Source organism: Myotis brandtii, unplaced genomic scaffold, assembly GCF_000412655.1.
Source record: "Myotis brandtii unplaced genomic scaffold, ASM41265v1 scaffold185, whole genome shotgun sequence".
NCBI classification, from domain to species: Eukaryota; Metazoa; Chordata; class Mammalia; order Chiroptera; family Vespertilionidae; genus Myotis; species Myotis brandtii.
In genome coordinates this window covers 9,586,527-9,595,770 of record NW_005356870.1, presented here as the reverse complement: position 1 = coordinate 9,595,770, position 9,244 = coordinate 9,586,527, and the positions used below count along the sequence as shown (strand labels likewise).

The 9,244-nt window shown below is 43.8% G+C and overlaps 1 long non-coding RNA gene across 1 annotated transcript in view; it reads right to left on the bottom strand.

The window, feature by feature from the left end:
• Positions 1-4,955: 4,955 nt before the first annotated feature.
• Positions 4,956-9,244, bottom strand: part of LOC106725735 — an 11,492-nt gene continuing 7,203 nt past the window's right edge. The window contains exon 2 of the long non-coding RNA XR_001361665.1: positions 4,956-5,696. This is a non-coding gene — a long non-coding RNA (uncharacterized LOC106725735). The remainder of the gene's footprint in view (positions 5,697-9,244) is intronic.

Here is a 9,244-nt window from a genome sequence, read left to right as displayed (position 1 = left end):
TTCTTGGGTTGTTGTGAAATTATTGCTAAACTAGTAGCAACTTTTACCAAGGTTAACCAAGTTCAGCTGAGCTTCTCCGTGGATGTACTTTCTAGTTCACTGCAGGGTTTCACATGGAAATGAAACTTGGAGTACACAGCTAAAGTGCCACAGAGTTCTTTTCTTTTCTGATTTCCTGTCATAAAGCAGGGGTGCTGCTCTGTGAAACTGATGTTTCTTGTGCAGCTCGTGGGATCTATCTTACTGCTTTACGCCTATTGCTTTCCCTACGTGACCTGATCCAATACATGCTACTAGGTACTACCAGGGCTGACCAGCAGCCCCTGAGCGACAAGTGAATGGTTACTCTGACACACGTTTCTGTGAAAGAGAGGGCTAAGGGACTGCTTGGCTTGAGAAACCAAACCTCCCCATTCGCCTGCCTCCTCAGGCTTTATAAAATTAACTATTAGGTACTATCAGTAGGGTAAGCATCCTTGAGAAGACACATGCATCTGCAGGGTCCTTGAAGTGAGGACGTCTGAGGAATAAACACAACGATTCCAGTAAACACCTGGGGGCTCAGACTTGTCTGGAAAAGTCAAGGCAGGGGTGGCCGCCTTCAGCCAACTCCTGTCCTGTGCCTTCCCACAGGGAACCTTTAAAGGGAAGTTGGAAAGTGCCAGTCCCATCAGCCAGCAAGGCTTTGATTCTACCTCTTCAGTGTTGCCCAAGTCACACAAAGCCAAACACATGTCCAAACAAGGGGGCTGGGCAGAGAGAAGTCAGGCATTAGGCCACAGAATGGGAACAGGAAACTTTACAGAAGAGCAAGTAGGCTCAGGACAGAAGATAAAAGTAAAATTGAGGAAAGCCCCTATTTTGGACAGTTTAGCCACAGGACATCGGTGCAGTGCTTTCCTCTCACTTGTGAGATGGGAGGGGAGCTAGCCTCTTTCTGAGCTTCTGAACAGTGTTCCAGATGTCTAACCCAGGTTGTGTATCGGGCCTGGACGTCCCTAGAAATTCTGCTTCAGAAGCACTGACGTTTCTGGGTGTTCACAGTTCCACGTGGATGCCCGTGCACAGCCGGGATTGCGACCTGGCCGAAGCTGCCGTACCCTGCCTGGTTCTCGGCCTTTGTATTTACATCACCAGCTGTGGTTGCAAGGCCTTCTTCACCAAGGTAGCTGAGCTGCCAGTATCACCCTTAGGAAGGAGCTCTCACCGTAGATGAGCCGGAACTGAGCATTCCCGTTCCAATAGCTAGACATTCCCCAGCTGTGTTCTCTTTTCTGACCCTCAGATGGGGAGCATGCTTGCTACGCTGATCCTCCAAAGCAGTGGTTCTCGACCAGGGGGTGCTTTGTCTCCCGGGGGACATTTTGCAACGTTCGGAGATAGTTTTGGTTGTCGCATTTGGAGAAGAGGTGCTACTAGCAACTAGAGCAGCGGTTCTCAACCTGTGGGTCACGACCCCTTTGGCGGTCGAACAACCCTTTCACAGGGGTCGCCTAAGACCATCCTGCATATCAGATATTTACATTATAATTCATAACAGTAGCAACATTACAGTTATGAAGTAGCAACGAGAATAATTTTATGGTTGGGTCACAACATGAGGAACTGTATTTAAAGGGCCAGAAGGTTGAGAACCACTGAACTAGAGGGTTTGAGACAAGGGATGTAGCTAGACATCCCACAATGCACAGGACAGCAGCCATCACAACAGAGTTATCTACCCCAAAATGCCAGTCTTGCCAAGGTTGTGAGACCTTTAGTCTCTACTTTTGCCAGATCTCTGACCCCTTAAACAATAGTTAACATTTCTATGCGTAAGAATCACTTAGGGTACCTATAGATTTCCAAGGCCCATCCTTAGAGATAGCAAGTCTAGAGTTGGGCCCCCAAACTGACATTTTAATAAGCACTCCTGGTAATTCTAAAGCAAGTGATCTGAACCTCACTTGGAGAAACACTACCCTGAAGAAACGAAGTCTCCTCTCCGGCAGCAGTGTTGGGGTCCAGCCCCAGGAGGTCCAGGGGTTCCCAAAGGTGTGGACGGAGTTGGCAAAGAAATAATGACATGGAGGCAGTGTTCAGTCGATCATCATAGCTAGGTTCTTTTTTTTATTGTCCTGTTACATCTGTATATCAGTTGATTTTAATCCTATCCATTCTATTCCAAAGGTTAGGGCGTTTCTTATCTCCATTCCAAGGTTACTCTATTGTTCTATTAAGATACAATGAAGTAACTGAAGGAGATTATCCTAAGTAAAGATTATGTAGCTTAAGCGTGATTGTTCGTAGTTAAAGTGATTAACTACCCGCCTGGCACTTAGTTAAGGTGTTTTATTCCCTCCCTAACTCCAGGGAAAAATCCCCACCTGGGGAAACAACCTTTCTCAGAGAGGTGACCTTGGTTAAAACACATAGCGCTAAGAAGGGGAGCAAACATATTAAGAACAGTATGCCATATACGCCAGGTCCCTTGAAACATATGCTGTGCAGATGTTTCTTCCCTGCAGCGACTGTCAAGCAGCAAGGATGGACCGGCTTCCGGCAAATTCCCCCATTTTTATTTTTTAAAATGACAGCGAGTGTAAATCATCGGCCACCTCTTGGATTGGGTTGTTTAAGACTTGTTTGTGATTTTGCTAACAGGTCAGTCCGAGGCTTAACCCTATATTGGCTCCCCACACAGCAGCTTGGTCCCTGAGATGGTCTGCCGCTGATGGATTTCCCTGAAACAAACATCTGTCTGAATTTCTGAACATAGTGATTCCCGGGTCCCTTGTCACAGGGCTCACCCTCGTGTTCCCCCAGTTCCTGCCCCCATTCCAGGTGGCAGAACTATTACAGAATGAATTCCTGGCAACTAGGAAGATACATGTTTAAAAAATGCACTGCCCCCCTCACCCTGCTCGTGTGGCTCAGTGGTCGAGTGTCAGGGTTGTGGGCTCAAACCCAGTGTGGGGCATGCAGGAAGCCACCGATCAATGATTCTCATCATTGATGTTTCTATCTTCCTCTCTTCCTCTCTGAAGTCAATAAAAATATATTTTAAAAATATATGCATTGCCTGTCCTCATGGAGTTTACTCATGAGCTAGTAAAGGAGGACAAATGAATAAAAAAGTAGGTGACAGATAAATGTTCCTTCCCAGTTTCCATCATTGCACTTCCTACAAACCCCCGTTTACAGCACGGGGATCAGTCTTGGGAAGTGGCCGGGGTCAAGAATGAATGCATCTAAACTGTCACACGGCCCACATTTTTCCATCTTATGCATGAGGAAATAAGGAGAAATTTTGTTTAAAGCACTTGAGATCTGGCCAAGCATGTTCCTGATTTACCAGTCTACCAATCTTATCTAAAAGAAGGTCATACAGAGAAAGACAAATATCGCATGATTTCACTTACCTGTGGTATCTAAACCACAAAGCAAACAGATCATAGATACAGAGAACAGGCTGGTGGTTGCCAGAGGGAACAGGGGAGGGAGGACAGGTGAAATGGGTGAAGGGTAATAAAAGGTACAAAATTTCAGTTATAAATAAGTCACAAGGATGTAATGTACAGTACAAGGAATACAGTCAGTAATATAATAACGTCATATGGTGACATGGTAACTACACATCATGGTGATCATTTTGTAATGTATAAAAATAATAGAATCACTATGTTGTACACCTGAAACTAATGAAATACTGTATGTCAACTATAATTATTTAAAAGGTTATCTACAATAAAAGCACTAACCAAAGAAAAAGACAAGTATCACATGTTCTCACTCTTACGTGGAATCTAAAGAAAATAAACTGATGAACAAAATAGATCCAGAGACATAGAAGCATGGAGCAGACAGATGAATCTCAGAGGGATTGTGGTGGTTGGTGGGTGAGTGGGTGGGTGGGTGGATGGATGGGAAGAGATTAGCCAAAGAATGTATATGCCTGTACACATAATCCATGACACAGATAATAGTGTAGTAAAGGCCTGGGGCGGGAGGTGGGGGGAGGGGTAGGCGAAGCGCCGGAGCTAGAAGGTGTCAATGGGGGGACAAAGGGTGCTTCTGTATAACTTCCAACAATAAAGGGAATTTTTTTTTTAAATCCTTGTCCACCAACTCCAACATCCGGGTCATCTGGGGATCGTTCTCCAGTGATTGCCTTTTCTTTTGAGTGTGTTTCTTCATATGTCTGGTAATTAGATTGTATTCTGGACATTATAAATAATGCATTATAGAAACAGTGGACTCTGTTTTGTTGCTCTGAATAATTGTTTGTGTGACAGGCAGTTAACTTGGTTGAGCTCACGCTCTAAGTCCTGTCTCCCCTACGGTGGGCAAAAGGAAATCTCTACGCAGCTCTCTGTTTAGGCCGAGCTGCTTGGAGTCTGCCCCAAGGCTGTGGGGTTCAGAGATCAGCAGGAGATTGGGGCAGTGTGGGCGCCCTCTAGGTCTCCCCTTTTCAGCAATTCCTCCTCCCTTTCCAGATTCTTTGGTCACTCTGAACTCTGTCCTCCGATTCCTCCACTAGTAAAACTTGAGGTTTCCATGAGTTTTAATTACTCTCAGTGGCATTGCCTGGGGGTCTGTCCTAAGTTGAAAAGAGTTAAAAATATGATTCCCTTCTTACCAGAGTGAACTCCCCTCCAGTTTCTGCATGCTTTGGTCACTCTCCATTACCTTTAGATAATATTTAATATTTGTCCAAAGTATAAATATTTGTGTGTGTCAAAGGTTAGTGTAGTAAAAACTACTCCATGACTGGCTCAAACTCTGATATCAAGGACTTGCCTGGGCTTTTCTAGGTACAGATACCGTCACACCAGGTAACCCAGCACCCACCCCAACATGATGGAGTTCCTGCGTCAGGCTCAGGGTAGACACTAATCAGCCCATGGCTTCAACTCCCAGTTGCAGAAATTACATTTACTCAGTCATTCTAAACACTGATGGCAGAGAAGAACATATTAAAATATGCTGGCTTAATTCCATATTATATTCACCAAGTTATGATGACATGATAGTTCTCTTAACTGAGACGGGAAATCATAACTGACTTTCTTTTCATGATGTTATTGTTTTATGTTTTTATCCTAATCAATAATATTAGCCTGAGAGGCTTAATGCAGGTAAAGTCCATTAACATATTTTTGGGCTCACACATATTGAAATCCATTTCATTTCATGAGAAGATTAGAAACCAAAAGAATAATTCCATAAAAGAAGAAATTTCATTTCCTCTTTTCTCACCCATCTATTTGTTTACAAATTTTTTAAAAGTGCACATTTCATGAAAGGAACTTGATGGTGTTAAGGCAGGTTTTGCTTTTTGGCATTTCTGTGTACTCTACGTCAGGATACTCTCTGCCACTATTAGTGTATTTCTGTGTAATTGTATGGCACTAGGGCACTTTAAATATTACTGCGGCTTCTTTTCTTTGAAGGAGAAACAATAGGCTTTCTTTCCAGTTAGCCATTCGTTTCAACACTGCCTTTGTGTTTCTCGAAGAATACATATTCTTTTCAGAGCGTACAGTGAGGACTTATAAATCGAAATCTGCAGGGGTTTTCCTTACAGCGTTTGATGACCTAACGAGGTTCTGTAATCCTGTGCCAAGTGCTGCCGGGAGAGAGCAGGGTGCAGTACTCTTGCTGGTGTTTATTTTTCTCTCATGGTTTCCTCATTCCAGTCCTCAGAACAAGTGGAACTGTAAGGAAGAGAAGCAAGTAAACAAAGCACATCTCTTCACTCCTTTAGGAAGGTGGAGACTAAAGTCAGACTCCAGAGTCAGGAATCAAGTCATAACTCCTGACCTTCGCTCCGAACTGCACCTGCCACATACGTAGGGAATGCAGAGCTGCAGTCACACCGGAGGAAACAGGCAATGCCTTACGCTTCCACTGTCTTCTCTATTCTTCTTCTTTATGATTCCCTTATGCCTGCCTCACAAGATTAGTCCCTGTTTTCTTCTCCTGCTCCTAAATATATTCCTTCAAGGCATCCTCCCCCCCCTTTTTTTGTTTTGTTTTGTTTGTTTTTGTTTCTGTTTTACTGATACCAGAAAAAAACACACAGGGATCTACCTGGAGAACTCAGAGAGTAGTTTAGCCAGCCACTCGCACTCGTTCAGGCTGAGGCTACCTGTGGTGTCTAAAGGGTGGTGGCTTGTGTTGGAAACGACCAGTGGACCTCAGACCAGCCTCGGCTGTTCAACGGTTCCTCGGCCCACGGGCCTTTGTTTAGATCAGCGTTAAAGCACAGCAGCTGGACTGTGGGAATGTATCCCTTCCTTTTGTTGTTTAGGAAAATAACTTCCCCAGTTGCCTACAGAATCAGAACCTTCTTGCATGCTGCTTTGTTCCTCATTTTTTAACCTCAAAATCCTCTCTAGCAGGCCTTCAACATGTCCCATCACTGCCTGAACCTCTTCCACCTCTGCACCCATCATTACCCACTGTCCTTTACCGTGTTCCCTTTACCGCCATAACCTCATGCCACTCCTCTGAGCTCTTTCACAACCCGGAGAAATGGGCGAAGACTTAAGCACTTAGCAGAAGGGTAAACGAAAATTTCCAATAAACAAACTTCCTCTCGACCCTCCCATGAAAATGCCCCTTCTGATTTTACGCCTGCTGAATTCAGCCTCATCCTGGTGTGACTGGCGTTGGAGGATCCCATCCCATGGCTCCAGGTCCCGGCTTGAAACTCCTCCTGACCCATCCACCCAGGCCTGGAGCACCTAGTCCCCGCCCATGGCCACTGCAGTTCTGCACGGCTGGTCATCTTGCCTGGACCCACCTGAGACCTGGCTCACTGAGCTCCCATCCTCCGTGCCATTGACTTCAGCATCCGCACCGTTGTGACCTTACATTTGACTGATGACTGCCTTAAAAGTCTGTCGCCTCTGTTCCGCTAATCTTTTACTCTGCCTTAAATTAACTACAGAGCAGCTAGGTTACACATTTTGCTTTTGCTACACCTTGACTGGAAATCCTAGATTGGAAATCCTCATCTCCAACTCAGAATGACCCGCTTGGAACATGCTGTTCACCCTTTACCCATTGCACTTTTCACTGTAAAAACTTTTTTTTTTCTTTTTTAATCCTCACCTGAGGATATATTTCCATTTTTTTGAAGAGAGAATGGAAGAGAGACAAAGAGAAATATTGATGTGGGAGAAACCATTGCAGTTTTCACTGTAAAATTTTTTTTCTTCTTTTTTAATCCTCACCTGAGGATATATTTCCATTGACTTTTTTTTTTTTTTAAGAGAGAATGGAAGAGAGACAAAGAGAAATATCGATGTAAGAGAAACACGTCAATTGGTTGCCTCCTGCACACGCCCCTACCAGGGCCCAGGGAGGCGCCTGCAACCTAGGTACTTTCCCTTGACCAGAATCAAACCCTGGACCCTTTGGTCTGCAGGCCGACGCTCTGCCCACTGAGCCAAACCAGCTAGAGCCACTGTAAAAGTTTTGAAATGTACTTTCTCCGTCTTAAGCCCTCTGTGTTATTAGATTTAATTTTCTGCAGTTAGTGCTTTATTTCTAAGCCCAATGAATTATTTTCCTTTTAGTACAGTATATAATTAATAGTTACTGAGTTCATAGAATAAAAAGTACTTTACAATCCAATGTTGATATTCTCCTATGCAACAAACATCTTACCTATAAGAAATCCCACATCCTGCCATGTTCCAAGTGTAATCAGGATCCTGTTTTTTCTCATTAATATTAAAAAAATTGCTGGTTGATTTGCTATAAGGTGTAAATAAGAAATGAAAGATGAAAACTCATCTTGCATGTCTGAGGACACATTGACTACTCTGCCTTCTGCTCCTCCTCCCCGCCCCATTACTGCAACTCGCACGCAGGAGTTGGGGATGGTGCTGACACATCTACCACTTACTCCACAGAGCCACAAACTGAATACACTGATTGCTCTTTTCTTCTTTCCTGGGATTTCTCCTCTCCTATCAAACCCAAAGAAGTGGGAAGTTTCACCTTGATTTTATAAAACCAGCATTTCCTAGTATAGCAAATAAGGTACAATGAATGGCACTCCTTATTAAAACAACAAAAGAGCCCTAACTGGTTTGGCTCAGTGGATAGAGTGTCAGCCTGCGGACTGAGGAGTCCTGGGTTCGATTCCCGGGCATGTACCTTGGTTGCGAGCACATCCCCAGCGGGAGGTGTGCAGGAGGTAGCTGATTGATGTTTCTCTCTCATCGATGTTTCTCTCGATCCCTCTCCCTTCCTCTCTGTAAAAAAAAAAATCAATAAAATATATTTTAAAAAAGAAATAAAATATCGCAGGCAGTTGCAGCTCCTCACAAGCCTTTAGAAAAAAGAAAGAAAGAAATCAGCATCAAAATGAAAAGGGAACCCACCATACGGGAGAACATATTTGTCAATGATGCATCCGATAAGGGGTTAATTTCTAAAATATATACAGTACTCCTACAACTCGACAAAAGGAAGACAAACAATCCAATTAAAAAATGGGCAGAGGACCTGAACAGACACTTCTCCAAAGAGGACATACAAATGGCCAAGAGACAAATGAAAACATGCTCAGTGTCACTAATCATCAGACAATGAGGTATCACCTTACACCTGCCAGAATGGCTACCATCAATACACCTACACACAGAACTCAGCAGCCCGGGTACAGTATGCAGAAGATACAAATAGTTATACTCATCCAGGGTTGCAATTTCACAGAATGGGCAATGGAAGGACAAACAGCAAGAGCATCTAATACACTGGCAAGTGAGTGGTTGAAATGATGGACCACGGAATCTTAGCTGGAGAGGGAAGGATAGCAAGAAAATTGGGAGACTGATGGGTGGGAAGAAAGCAGATAGGCTGCTGAAAGCAGAAAGACCCAGCAGAGAACAGATGTAATTGAGTGAACAATCTAAAAAGCTAAGAGGTCAATCTAGACTCTAAATGTAGCTGTTCTTGTGTAAGATAGGTGTCTTTCATTGTAGTCCTTCCTTTTTATAAAATACTTTAAGTCAGAACTAGATGACTTACCAAGGTTTTGTGGCCTGTCTACACAGTGGAATTTAGTGTAGTGGTTAGGTATATATGTCTTGGAATCAGGACCTAAGCATAGTTACTTAACCTATGCCTCAGATTTCTCAACCACGAGATGGGGTAATAACAGCACTTACTTCATATTCACATGGAAAATGCATATTGGTTTCCAAACACCTGACTTAAAAACATTTAGAAAATAGGGAGGCGGGGG